The sequence below is a fragment of the Sinocyclocheilus rhinocerous genome, unplaced genomic scaffold, assembly GCF_001515625.1.
Source record: "Sinocyclocheilus rhinocerous isolate Xijiao unplaced genomic scaffold, SAMN03320098_v1.1 scaffold2648, whole genome shotgun sequence".
NCBI lineage: Eukaryota > Metazoa > Chordata > Actinopteri > Cypriniformes > Cyprinidae > Sinocyclocheilus > Sinocyclocheilus rhinocerous.
Window position 1 is genome coordinate 339,905 of NW_015655994.1, and position 15,270 is coordinate 355,174.

The following is a 15,270-nucleotide window of genomic DNA, read 5'->3' on the forward strand; positions in this document are numbered from 1 at the left end:
AGATACAACCATGATCAGATGATAAGAGCAGGTCATTTGTAACTCTAATGAGAGCAGTCTCGGTGCTATGATACGGTCTAAATCCTGACTGGAAATGCTCACAGATACCATTTTTCTCTAAGAAGGAATATAATTGTGAGGATACTATCTTTTCTAGTATCTTGGATAGAAAAGTGAGATTCGAGATCGGTCTGTAATTAATTAGTTCTTTGGGGTCAAGTTGTGGTTTTTTGATGAGAGGTTTAATAACAGCCAGTTTGAAGGTTTTTGGGACGTATCCTAATGACAATGATGAATTAATAATAGTCAGAAGAGGATCTATGACTTCTGGAAGCACCTCTTTTAGGAGCTTAGATGGAATAGGGTCTAACATACATGTTGATGGTTTAGATGATTTAACAAGTTTATACAATTCTTCCTCTCCTATAGTAGAGAATGAGTGGAATTGTTCCTCAGGGGATCTGTAGAAAGCTATCTGATGTGATACTATAGCTGACGGCTGTGATCTTTGTAATGTGGATTTGCCCAGCAACTTCACAGTTTCACATAGAAAAGATTATGGTCAGCATTACCTGAAGTTCTTTGATCTTCTTCTGAAGCTGTGCTCCCAAAGACTGTTCATCCTCAATCTTGCTGAGAAGCTGACTTATCTCAAAGTCCCTCCTGTTTTGAAAGTAGTGTTTTGTAAAATGTGCAAAATACGGTTTTGTCAAATGTGTAATCGTGGGAAGGTTGACATCCACTCACTTTTTGATCTTCTCATCTGATTGCTGTTTCTCATTCTCCAGGTCCATTATGGACTCCTGGGCCAGTTTCAGATCACCCTCAAGCTTCCTCTTGGCTCTCTCAAGGTCCATACGGAGCTTCTTCTCTTGCTCCAGTGAGCCCTCAAGCTATTGTGACAGAAACTGGAGCATTAAAATCTGGTATAGAGCAATATTTTTTTCTTATAGTTTTATGGTCTTATTCTCATGCTAAACATCTTACATCGTCAACTTGCTGCTCAAGCTTTGTCTTAGATTTAGTCAGAGTGTTGACTTTGTCTTCCTCTGCCTGAAGGTCATCAAGAGTCTGCTGGTGTGCCTCTTGGAGGGCTTTCTTCTCTTTGGTCAGCTTGGCAATGCTCTCATCCTGAGAGGCCATCTCCTCCGTCAGGTTTTTCACCTAAATGGAAACATTGTTTACTGGTTTTATTCTCAAGAGCCTGAACTCAGAAGTGTGAACAAGATGTGAGAAGAATATTGACCTTATTTTCTGTTGCATGTTTCTCCTTCTCCACTTTTGCCAAGGTGAGCTCCAGGTCATCAATGTCTTTTTTCAGCTCAGAGCATTCATCCTCCAGTTTCCTCTTCTTGGCAGTCAGTTCAGCATTGATTTCCTCCTCATCCTCCAGTCTCTCGCTTGTCTCTTTGAGTTTGGCCTCGAGCTGGATCTTGCTTTTGATGAGCCCTTCACATCTCTCCTCAGCATCAGAGAGGTTTTCAGATTCCTGTTCATTGACATGGATGTAGTTAATGATTTATTTTCATAGCTGTAGGATCCATATTAGGATCAATAAGAGCTGAAATACTCACAGAAGCTACTTGCAGTTGAAGATCGTTTTTCTCCTGAAGAAGTGACACCATTTTCTCCTCAAGTTCCTTCTTTTTAGATAATGCCTTTGTTAAATCTTCTTTCATCTTCTCAAAGTTTTCCTTCATCGCCACCATTTCTTTCTCAGTCTCTGCACTCTTCAGAAGAGGCTTGATCTTGAAGTAGAGCTTCATCCATGGCCAATGTTTGACATTCATGAATGAGCGGATGTTGTATTGGATGGAATAAATTGACTCTGTGTAAAATGTAATCAGTTAATCAGTCATTATCACTCTGTGATACAAAAAGAGTTGTTCCAGACAGTTTTGTAAGTTCATTGTACCTCCTTTCCATCATTTTGACAAACTCCTTCCTCATGACGTATCCACGGCACAAAGCCTGAGTCATGGTAACCAGATGTGCTAGTTTATCATCCCTCATCTCCTCAAGAGTACCCAACAGACCAGCTTTGAAGAACACCTACAAGAACGTATAGAGTGAATATCCTATACATTTGGCTGAGGGGGAATGGGAATCAGACGCTGCTCCTCGGCTAATCCAGCTGGCACTCCACCAATGCAGGCACGGCCGTGGAGGAGCTGTCAGATGGCTCTGGTGTACAGTTTCAAGACATCTGCAAGCTGGGCGCATTTATAAATAGGCCTAAGTCATATTAATGAAGATGGTTTGTGGTGCGAGATGGAATGCAATCTAAATAAACAGCATTGATGTTCTCTGTAATGGTTTGTTCAGATGCTTTGAGCTTAACCACCTGATATCATAAGAAGCCTAAAGGAGTAGAGTTGAGTGCTCAACATCCTCATGAATATCAAGATACAAGCATAAACTCGCCATCGCTACTGGAACGCGGTGAACTGCTTAAAGAAAGAGCATGGTGTAGATTGGTATAGGATCAGGCGTTCCTTATATGGTTTGTTGGGACGGGGTGTTCTGGTTCAGCTGTGGTGGAGCGTCTGCATGCTTCTGCTGTACAGTTGCAGCACTTATGCAGCTCAAGCATTTTTATTAATAAGTCATATCAAAGAAGGTACTGATGCTTTTTTCACTGTGTGTGTCTGTTGAGAGAACCGGCAGCTCGAACCAAATACGAACGGATTGGTCTGATATAGTTCCCTGACAGAAAGAAATCCTGCTGTGGTGACATCTGATCGATTTGTCTGAAATGTTTGGTTTGTCCAAAGTTCCAAATTCTTTTTTCTCTTCACAGAAAATCATCATGCATATTCCCGTCAGACTGCACACGAGCATGCACTTTTACAAGGCAAAAGAGTGGTGCATGTCTCAGAGTACCACAAAAGAGTCACAAAAGGTGAACGCAATAGACGATGACACGGGTTTGTCCTTCAGCGAGGGGTTAAATTAAGATGTGTTCAATTATAGCAGCAACAGGGAGCAACATTTCTTCCGTTTCCTTCAAGACCCTGAATCTTCTCCTGGCAGAAGTGAGACTCTTCAGGAATAACACAGGGCTTACTCATGAGACCCAGAGGCCAGCAGACCTTATAAGCTCTGGAAAATGTCACCCTTTACAGCTGTTTGCTTGAGCCTTCTTAATGTTAATAAAAATAGATTGTGGCCATTTGTCTCCTGCAGCATCTGAAGGATTGATGGCAAAGGGAACACGTGAGATGTGCGTTTCGCTCTTTGTTTTCTCTGAGGAGCTCTAGTGTGATTTCCCATCCATCATAACGAGTCTTTACAGTCTCAACCATCCAAACGCCGAACAGGACGGGGCTTCTGCACATACTTCTGAAAGTGTCTCAGAGTGGAGCAGTTTTTGAAGTCTGCCGCAAATGTGCCAATTATTGTAAGTCCATGCTGGTAGAACTGCCTTCTCACCACTAGAGGTCAGTGACCGTTATTGGAATCATTTTTCATTCCTAAATGTGAATACAACTCAGCATTACGATCCAACAACGATGATTAACTGTGGTTCTGAATAAACAATACTTTATGAATGATACTTTCAGAAAACATAAGCTTGCAGATAAAAGGTATTTGTCAAATGCATAATAATAGGGAATATAAAATCATTAAAATATTAATTTTTATATTGTTATTAATTTATAAGTTAATAATACTTAGGTTCAGTAATCAAGTAAAATTACTCCAGTATTTCACACCCTTGTTCATTCATTAGTGCAAAACAATTCCATATCTGGAACATACTGTAGCTTGTGACCAGTCAGAATCATAGAAAGGACATCAGTTGTTTTCACTTATGCCTATTAGTGTTTCTTATTTCAAGTTTTGGGTTCAAATGTCCCTTCAGAAATGTGGAGAACTTGGTCTTCAGTAAACTCACTTTCTCAATGGACTGAAACACCGTTCTGACTCCTAGTCTTCATTGTGTGAATCGGTCTCTCTGGGTCGTAATTGTTTTTGAACTGGATGAACTGCAGCAAAACAACTCAATACTGCATCGCACCGTTGACAAAATCAGACTATAAATTCTAAATGAAAACCATCTATACTTGGCTAAAATTTCATCCCATACGAATGAGGAAATAGGCCACTGTTGATGTTCATTTTAGCAAAACCTCGGCCTAGTTTTCTACACATACAGGAAAGATCATTGTAAAAATATTGCACTGCTGTTGCCGGCAATCCGCCTCAATGTAAACATTTTAGAAATTTCTCACAATTATTTCCCTTTAACTTAATTCTATCATTCTTTTCAAGTTGGGCAATAAGTATCAGTGGTTAGACATGATGAAAAGTCAGTCATTTCTAGTAACTGGAGAACGTTAGCCATGACCGGAGTAAGACCCGAAATGATACCTCACAAAACGGATGCCATGCAGCAAAACAATAAACTTTCTAATCTGAAGAGAAGATCTCAAAGAAAACCATTTGCTCAACTGCTCCTTCAACAGTCTTTAATCCCCCTCCTTCCCTTTTGGGCATATGGCCCGGGTCACTGAAAGTTGACTTAGGCTGCATTTACACTGCAAGTCTTTACAGAAGGTCCAAACACTCGCTGATGCTCCAGAAGGAAACAACGCATTAAGAGCCGGGGGTGTGAGAACTTTTTGAATTTGAAGATCAGGGCAAATTTAACATTTTGTCTTCTGGGAAACATGCAAGTATCTTCTGTATCAGGCGAATTAAGAAAAATGTACATCTCCATTCTGTTCAAAAGTTTTCACCCCCGGCCCTTAATACATGGTTTCTCCTTCTGGAGCATCAGAGAGCATCTGAACCGTCTGTAATAGCTGCATATGAGTCCCTCAGTTGTCCTCAGTGTGAAAAGATGAATCTCAAAATCATACAGTCATTGTTGGAAAGGGTTCAAATACACAAAAATGCTGTAAAACCAAAGAATTTGTGGGAGCCTAGCTAAAACAGCAGGCAGTTTAACTGTTCAGGACAAACAAGGGACTCAAACAACTATCACTAAACAAATAAACACAGCTGTGGATTATTCAGCTAACAACACAGTATTAAGAACCAAGGGGGTGTAAACTTTTGAATGGGGTCATTTTTATAAATTCAACTTATTTTCTCTTGTGGACTATATGTGAACATCTTATGTGAAATATCTTATTCTGGTCCGTACTAAAACAATAACATGAATTTTGTATGATCCCTCTTATTTCGGTAAAATAATTAACATTTTGCAGATTCTGCAAGCTGCATGTAAACTTTTGACTGTATAATAGGTTTTAGAATCGAAGCTATTGTATTTATAAAATTCACGGGGCAGGGGTGGAAAACCAGCTCCTGAATGTTTCCACATGTGGCAAAGTGGTCAGGTCGGGGAAGTAACCAATAACAACAGACAGATCCTATAGTCGAGCACGCACCCGAAATATACCGGAACACAACAGCCCTATGCAAGGGCACACAGGTTCATTACCAAAGGCAGGGTGAGCATGGAGACATGGACAAGGTATAAACATTAAGCAGTTTATTTATATACACAAAAATGAGACATTAAATTTAACATTTGTTTTTGTTCACAAGATCTTAAATCACAAACCAAATACACAACTCTACCAGTTACAGAAATAACCAGTAGGAGAGAAATGGCCAGCGGGGGCCTTTTGGATTTTCACCTCACACCATACCCACACCACACAGTGGTGAAAGCAATACAATTGGTTAAAGGTGGGGTATGTATTTTTTCAAAAACACTTTAGAAAACTGAGTCGGGCCGAGTACCAAAAACTTGTAGCCAATCAGCAGTAAGGGGCGTGTCTACTCATGATGTGGAGGAGAGAGAGTTCAGGGCACAGGACGGACATTAGCGAGCCGAGCGACAGAAAGATAGAGATGACTGATAAAAAGCAAAAGAGGAAAGCGTCTGCGGAACAAAAGGCTTACGATAAGGCAAGAAGTAGGACTCGTGTAAATATCGTATCAGCTTTCCAGTGCTGGAGAGAACTCAAGGAGCGGAAGGCCTGCGATCGGACGCCGAGGTTGCTTTGTTTCTTCTCGATAGGTGAGTAACACCGTGTCTGCACCAGACGCGTCCAGTGTAGACAGACTTTAGTTGTGAAAGCAATACAATTGGTTAAAGGTGGGATATGCATTTTTATTTTTTTAAATGACGATAAATCTGTCTCCACAGTGGACGCGATAAAAAAAATAATAATTTGAAATTTGTCAATACGTCATAAATAGAACACCGCAGCAGTTTTCTGTGGGGGATTTGTCGTGCCGCATCCAGTGTAGACAGCATCACTGATTATAGGGAGTTCTATAGCATCTTGTTGCGCTGCGCCACTCGCGTCCGGTGTAGACACGGTGTAACATTGGTTTTGCTTTGTTAAATTCACAACTAATTGTTGCCCGGGTTATGTACATGTGTGGGGCGGAGCTATCAAAATAGGGGCGAGGCCCTTTTAGGTTAGGGGCGTGTTTGTTTTGGTGATTTGAAATAACATTGGCTGCCAGAAATCACTTACCCCACCTTTAAGCACCGCACTATGTGGACACGCTAAAAGACTGCAACCCCCGCTTCAAAAGGTTCTACTCCTAAATGACAAAACGGTTAACTGGTACAAACTTCAAAACATTAAAAAATACAAAATTCTCACTTTCATACCACAACAGAACAATCTACTCCAAAAGGTGGACGCACCGACCCCTATCCCTTGTTCATAATGACGTGCTTCCACAAGGGTCCAGTACCAAGGATGCATCCTGAGCAATCAAACCCTTCCCTTTTTATATTCTCAATGCCAGCACTGATTGGTTAATATGGTTTAAGTCCTATCAACCAATCACAAAGGAGCAGGAACTCTGATAGGCTCACAGGCTGGCATGACATCAGCCAATCATACCTGGGCTATTCCTTCCCCAGCTACACACATACATTTCCCGCCTCAATTACATGCAAGTGCATATAAAGCACACTGGCATTAAAATGCTGTCTTTATGGGCAAACGTCTCCCTCTTGCATTGTGGTGGCTTGGAGTTCTGAGGGGAATAAGACATGGGTGTTTAGACATCGGTCGGTCCGGTACTTGTTAATTACTCATAAAGCCCTGAATGGTTTAGCTCCTCAATACCGGAGCAAGCTCATATCACATTATAGACGTCCGCTGCAATCTCAAAACTCTGGCCATCTGATAATACCTAGAATACCTAGTGGCAGATCCTTTTTATATCTAGCTCCCAAACCCAGGAACAATCTACCAAACACTGTTCGGGAGGCAGACACACTCTAGATTAAAAACCTCCATCACACCCATGCTGGGTGAATCCACACTGAGGGGGAACCATACAGATCACCTGAGAAAAACATCTCATCATGGGACAATCCATAAACTCTTTTAGGAAGGACGTGAAGAGAACAGCTCACTCAAACATGAAAATGATGTTATTGTACATATTCAGTAGAAACTGATGCTCTCAAAAATAATAACACAACGATTGCATAACGTCATGAAAAAAAAAAGTGCACTGTCCAGACACTGTCTGCTTGTAATGTGAGGGATAAAAGCAGCATGAACATTTGACTAAACATCTCATGTTCCACAGAATAATGTCTTAAAATTATGTGAGTCAATAAATGAGCATTTCAACTTTTAGTTCAATTAATCTTTGTGTGTGTACTGGTATTCCCTACGTTATGAGGACCAAATGTGAGGACATTTTTAGGTCTCCATGAGGAAACAAGCGTTTCTAAAAATGCCTATACTTTAGTGTGAGGTGTAGGTTTAGGTGTTGGGTTAGGGTAAGGGGATAGAAAATACAGTTTGTACATTAGAAAAACTATTACGCCTATGAAATGAACCCATAATGATAGGAATACCTGTGTGTGCGTGCGCGTGTCTGAATACACCAGTGAAGAGACACACACACACAGGAGTCTGTGTGTATTCAGGTTTAAGTCCCCCACCAGGATATATAAACCTGTACACACACTCAGAGAAGTGTGTTCACTGTGTTCGAGGCGCCCTCCTGTGGTCCATCAAGGGAGAGCCTCAGAAAAAAAGACATTAGACTAAATACCACTATGTTCACACATAGAAACAACATGATCACCACATCTGTGTATGCAGTGTTGTGGGTAATACATTACTAGTAATGTAAGTTACACAACCAGATTACTTTTCAAGTAACTAGTAAAGTAACGCATTACTTTTAAATGTACAAGAAAATATCAGTTACTTTTTCAAATAAGTAGCTCCAGTTACTTTGTTTCCATGTATTGAGTGACAGCTCTGGTGTTGCCATGGTGACAGAAATCAGGAGTAAGTGCAGAGCGTTGTGTTTGAACATGATCTTACTGTAACTGTAGTTCTAGACTAAATATGAACATGTGTTTACTCATCTCGCTGCACACAAACACAGTAGTCCTCTACATTAAAAACAGTGAAACGCAAACTCATTATACAAACCTGCAATAATTAAATGTTAAATAACACAAATATACTCTGTATTTAATACCATTTTATTAACCAGTGTCTTTGCTGCTGACCTTCGATGAACCAAATCAACCATAATAATAAAAAAATACCCCTCCTCTCTCCCCGTCCACCCAAACTCCTTTCTCTCGTTATTGTCCTTCTCTCTTCTCCCTCCTCATCCGTCTCTCCTCTCTCTCTCTCATCGAGCAGCACTCTCTGCTGATGAAGAACAAACAGTCTGTTAAAACACTTGCTGCAAATCATACATTTGAGGAGGAATAACACAGAACTCAGGGTTGTTTTGTTTTCCACATGCAATGCCCACTTCTCACAATCCAATCAAGACCCAACGGATAAAAACCAAGCATTTCTTTCCATGTTCAAAAACTAATTTCACTCAGAAATATATCACAGCATGGGAGTAAACTCGGCTGCAACTAACATTTCATACTAGCTCTAGATTTTAACCTGTAGTCATTATTCCTACAATTTGTGCTGATTTTCTCACAACCTTAAAAAGTTGGCATGTGGTTAAACACTACAATCCATTGAAAACTGTACTCCTGTCCTTCACAGCCTTGTTTTCACTCTTGTCAAAAATAAATAAAGACACTACCCTGACTAAAGTCTATTAAATTAATCTGAACGGTCGCGTGAGCATTACCTGTCCGACAACTCTTATCGGAGCAAGATGCACAAACACTTTACTTATTTATCAGTCAACTCATTTGTAAAGAATGTTTCAAAACACAGTTTCAAAGCAGCTTTACAGAGTTTCGTGATTTCAATGTCTAGTTAACCACTTTTAGCAGTTTAGAGCTGGTACAGTTTACATTATGACAACATAACCAAGCGGTTGAGATTTCCTATATAACGTAGGGCTGATATTCTGTGATATATTAAACTTCAATTGTACCATTTCAACCACCAGGAATACTTTCAGACTACCATCCTCTACACGTGGCATTCATTTAGTGGACAAGCTCGCAACAACAGTCGATTTCTGAAAGTTTGAGGAAATAGAGAGCAAACTTTTCTTGTCCCCGATCACAATCAATTGGTTTAAATTCCTCTTTTACATACCGAGTAGCTCTTTATCAGGACTGTTTGTTTCATAGTTCATGCATTTCAATTACATAGTTGAAAATTCATCCGAGATAATAAACAATACGGGTTTCAGGCTTGCAGCTTAAAAAAAAAAAAAAAACCTAATCGTGTAGTTGGAGGGAGAAGGGACCAGCAGTGCTGGTATGCAGAAGGCTATCCTGGCGGCCAGCATACAGAGACTTCAGAGGCTGCTGAAGAGCGTTAGGACACTGGAGGCACCACAGCCAGAGACTCGACAGAGCAAGAATCCTGCACGACTCGGGGAAGAGTAAATCATCGATTTTGAATATAATTTTAAGTCTACCTTTATACACATTTTGATTTTATTAACTCAGATGTAACCCGATATTACCCACTGATCAGCGCACATAATGCACAAGAACCATGGAAAGCCAACTGTACTTGGTTGACATGAGAACAAGCACATCTGAGATCATCATATTTGATGTACATCATTGCAGCACTGACCAATATTTATATGATTGTTTCTCTTCAGAAGACTAGGATTAAACTGCTCTATTCATATACATTACTTTTACAATTATGATATTATCATTTTGAAGATTGCAAGCTATGGGGAAATGCCCTGTCAATGGAGGAACAAACCTCAATTACAAGAGCAACTCCCCTCCTCCACCTTTCTCCGCTCCAGAGCGTATGTCTCAGAGAGCATCACGGAGACGGCTGGTGTGTGGATCAACCTAACACAAGCTAAAAGAGCATAATCAGGGATAAAGGAAATCTGAAACACATTCACAGCATTTAAATAAATCTAAAACTGAAGAACTATTTTGTGTTCAATTCACAGAGCACACATTATCTGTCCTGAGATCCTCAGGGGACCACCAAGGAACCGCCCAGAGTAAGTTAAATGCACATAAATCCACTTAAGTAAATGTTAAAATTTGACAGCCCTCACAGATCCATTGTTGTTTCCTAATGACGGTTTACACTAGTACATTTATCACATTGCACATTTTCACACAGCCTAAAAGAGTTTCTTGACTCTCGTCAGGTCATAAGATTACTGATCTCATGTGTGACTTGATTTTTCCAATTATTTATTTTTCTTTATTATTTAAACCTGCAGTCCGTAACGTTTGGCGCTCTAGCGGTTAATAAACAGAGCTGCATGCGTCTTGCAGAAGAACATTGCAGCCGGAGATACTTCTCTGTTTATGTCTATGAGGAATCACGCAGGTACTGGGCTACTCCGCAGCGGGTCCTACCAGAACCAGTCTGAAATAGTCCGAATATACACACTTATTATAGGTGTACCGTAGTGATTCAGGACAAGCCAAAACAGGGTTTGCAAAATGGATTCATGATGTAATCTCTTATTCTATAAGTTTTGTACATTTTGGAAAAAAATAAAAATAAAAAAAAGTTACAGACTGCAGAGTATTTTTTGTTGTGAATATCCCAATAGGGGTAAATGTGCAAATTTCAGATAAATGTTCATGTTATACATTATTATATAAAAAAATGTAACCGCTTATGTAAAATAGGTGTATATATATATATATATATATATAATATCGATAAATCGATCAATATACTCCTGAATCATATCGTAATCGTATTGTAGAATTTTTTGAGGTATTGGCAGATATCGTATCGGTGGGTATGAAAATCGATATCAAATCGTATCGTGATGCGTAGCAGGCCTTCGTTTGTTAATTTGCAAATGTAACGAGCAAATCTTACCCTCTCCATCTTTCTCAGCTCTAGTCTCTCAGGCAGACCATCACGGAGACGGCTGGAGGCTCATCCACCTGACACAACGCACAAGAGCATTAATTAGAACAAGGAGGAGAAAACACTTCATTCACAGCCCTTCACACAATCTAAAACTGAATAACATAATATGCTGTGTTCAATCAGTAGAGCACACCTTCTCTGTCCTGACACCCTCAGGGGACCACCAAGGAAGAGCCCAGAGTAAGTTACCAAATATTTATTTATTTATTTATTTTTTTAAACGATGCTATGAAAACCATCACTAACTTACTTTAAGTTTTTACTTACAAACTCCAGTGTGAGCTCCTTTGAGCTCCAGTGTGTCTCTTTAAAATACGGGGGGGAGGGGGGGAAGCATTGAAACATTATATTGGCGAGATCATTTAAAATGGTAAACATTTTAACGTAAATAATGTGACAGGTTTTTGATAACACCCATCAAGGCAGATGCATGTGACACTACATCTAACATTTAAAACCTTACAGTGAATTTATACTTACAGGTACTTCTGGTGTGAGAGGAAAATCCAGTCTTGAGTTCCATACCAAATCTATGTACACACATGTTATTTATCGGTTTAAATAAGCTGCAAAATGCATCATTTCTGTTTTGCAGCTGTAGAAAGGGTAATTCTGGAAACACTAGAGAAGATCACCCATCTGACTTCATTGGTCCAGTCTCTAGTGTTGTACCCCAAACACAGAAGAGGGTGGTGTCTTTCCTCTAGCATCTACTGCAGACCGAGACAGACTGGAACAAAGAAGATCAGACCCAGGGTTTATGCAGAGAATGGTAAGAATCACTGAAATGGTCAAACCTACAACTACTAACAAGATGTAAACAACCTCTGTTTGTGTGCTAACACGTGTGCATGTTTACACGCTACCTGTCAAAAGCTTGGCATGATTAGGATCTTGAGATGTTTTTGAAAGTCTCTAATGCTCACCAAGCCTCCATTTATTTGCAAATATATAAAATTTATGAAAAATATAACAGAAACAGTAATACTGTGAAATATTACAATACTAAGCAGTTTTTTTAAATTTTTTAAATACTCATTACTTGTTAATTTTCATTTACAAAAAACAATAAAAAAAAAAAACTTGTTCTTTGGAATTACATACATTTTGAAAAGTGATAATTTGATAATAAAATAGGGCAATAACGAGGGTCCAAAAACCATGGCACATGACCAAGTAAACACCAATTAATAAATCATCTATTCATTTTTTATAAATTGTAATATTAGTAGAGGGATACTGGAATGCAGAAATACTACACAGAACTAAGTGTCATATTACTTGAGACAGAATATTAGAAAAAGTAAAATTCTTGTGCTGCAGGTGCTTCTGAGCTGTTTTTTTTTATTCATACCACAACTGTAAATAACAATCTCTATAGAAATCTTAAAATATATGTTCTATACAAAAGGCAAATGAACATGTATCTACATTTTAAACGTGATAACTTGCATGCCCAGTCATTTATTATGCTTGAGTTTGAGATTTGTGATTTCTGCAGGTTTACATTTTAAATGCAAGCTGTCATCACTGTTTTCATACGCTTGTGCCATTTTGTCAAACCGCAACTTTATCAATAAAATAGTGTTGCACAGGACATTTCTCAGTTGCTTAGTTTTCTCATTCTTTTACTCACTTTAATCTGCAATTGCTTCAGCATGAGAGTGTCTCCTCCATATTTCCATGTCGCCTGCAGTAAGACGTCAGTAAGTCAATGGCGTGGAACAGTAGAGTGATAAAAAGCATCGCGAGCTTCACAAAACAGCATAGGACACTGATAAAGGACGCCAGCAACAGAAAGGAGCAAACAATCATCTATATCAGACTTGGTTATCAGGCAACATCAAACACATTTACAGAACCAAAATGATGCATCACAGGAGAATATTTGTTCAATTTAATGCTAAGATATTACGTTATAATGTACCTGTTGAAGGTGAACAGATGATCCATCAGTGGCGGGTCAAACATGAATTAAACTGTATGGAGGATGTGAAACATTATATTGGCGAGATCATTTAAAATGGTAAACATTTTAACGTAAATAATGTGACAGGTTTTTGATAACACCCATCAAGGCAGATGCATGTGACACTACATCTAACATTTAAAACCTTACAGTGAATTTATACTTACAGGTACTTCTGGTGTGAGAGGAAAATCCAGTCTTGAGTTCCATACCAAATCTATGTACACACATGTTATTTATCGGTTTAAATAAGCTGCAAAATGCATCATTTCTGTTTTGCAGCTGTAGAAAGGGTAATTCTGGAAACACTAGAGAAGATCACCCATCTGACTTCATTGGTCCAGTCTCTAGTGTTGTACCCCAAACACAGAAGAGGGTGGTGTCTTTCCTCTAGTATCTACTGCAGACCGAGACAGACTGGAACAAAGAAGATCAGACCCAGGGTTTATGCAGAGAATGGTAAGAATCACTGAAATGGTCAAACCTACAACTACTAACAAGATGTAAACAACCTCTGTTTGTGTGCTAACACGTGTGCATGTTTACACGCTACCTGTCAAAAGCTTGGAATGATTGGGATCTTGAGCTGTTTTTGAAAGTCTCTAATGCTCACCAAGTCTCCATTTATTTGCAAATATGTAAACAACGCTTGCTAGCTAACAAACAGGTGACAGTCATCATGATCAACCTACACAACACATTTGGAAGTTATTATAAAACAGATCGCAGGCACGACACAATTAGTTTCAAATTATACACTGACCTTAACCAAATGTGACGTGACCCATACTAGGAACTAGTGCTCTGCATTTATCCCATCCAAAGTGCACACAGCAGTGAACACACACCCGGAGCAGTGGGCAGCCATTTATGCTGTGGCTCCCGGGGAGCAGTTGGGGGGTCGGTGCCTTGCTCAAGGGCACCTCAGTCGTGGTATTGAAGGTGGAAGAGAGCGATGTACATTCACTCCCCCCACCTACAATCCCTGCCGTACGAGACTCAAACCCGCAACCTTTGGGTTATGAGTCCGACTCTCTAACCATTAGGCCACGACTTCCCCTAGAAATGTTCCCTCGCGAACACTTAATGTGAACAAATAATGTAAGGGGGAAAGTTATGATAAAACGACGTCTGTCCTACATCAACCAGACATCTTGCAGACGTATGAACATCTGATTAACATCATTTAAAGAGCAGATCAAGGGCGTTCTAAATTGTTCACGTCTTAAAGGGGTCATATGATGCGATTTCAATTTTTCCTTTCTCTTTGGAGTGTTACAAGCTCTTGGTGCATGAAGATCTGTAAAGTTGCAAAGACTAAAGTCTCATGCGGTTTAAGTTTCCAAAAACACATTTTCCACATACTGTACATTATTGTTTCTCCTCTATGCCCCGCCTTTCTGAAACGCGTTGATTTTTACAAAGCTCATCGGTCTGAAAAGCGAGGTGTGCTGTGATTGGCCAGCTATCTAGTGCGTTGTGATTGGCCGAATACCTCAAGCGTGTGACAGAAATGTTACGCCCCTCACCATACTGTGATGATGCCGTGTCCGGCCGGAGCGACGAGACAAAAACATTAAAACCCATTATAAACGAGGCATTTGTTGCATCCAGTGGAGACATAATTACTGATTATAATGACTTATACTGTGTTTTTAAGCATTGCGTTGCATATCGCACCGCGTAAACAAAACCATGTTACGGCACGGTCGACGGATTCGACAAAGGAGCGTCTGGACAGCTTGCGGCAACCACATGTGACAACCCCGGGCTGGACTCCGCTTCATCCACAGTGAAAGCCGCTCCGGTGATGCACAGCGCAAAGTTGATGTATTCCCTCAGCGACCAGCACGGATCAGCTCCAGGCATGACGAAGCAGATATCGTCCTCTTTTGGAAGACCAAACAAAGTATTTCCCTTTTCACAACGAAAAACACAGCGGCCTAGCATGAGCGAAAGCCCCGGCTTAGCGTGAGCTGA

General features: G+C 40.0%; 1 long non-coding RNA gene and 1 pseudogene across 1 annotated transcript; both read right to left on the bottom strand.

Moving 5' to 3' along the window:
- Nucleotides 1-2,427, bottom strand: part of LOC107719055 (myosin heavy chain, fast skeletal muscle-like) — a 26,159-nt pseudogene extending 23,732 nt beyond the window's left edge.
- Nucleotides 2,428-8,637: 6,210 nt separating this feature from the next.
- Nucleotides 8,638-13,301, bottom strand: LOC107719057 (uncharacterized). Its single transcript, XR_001637485.1, has 6 exons — nt 13,249-13,301; nt 12,958-13,095; nt 11,957-12,051; nt 11,802-11,851; nt 11,268-11,335; nt 8,638-8,672 (listed from the first exon to the last, which is right to left on the bottom strand). It is a non-coding gene; the product is annotated as an uncharacterized LOC107719057 (long non-coding RNA).
- Nucleotides 13,302-15,270: the final 1,969 nt, after the last annotated feature.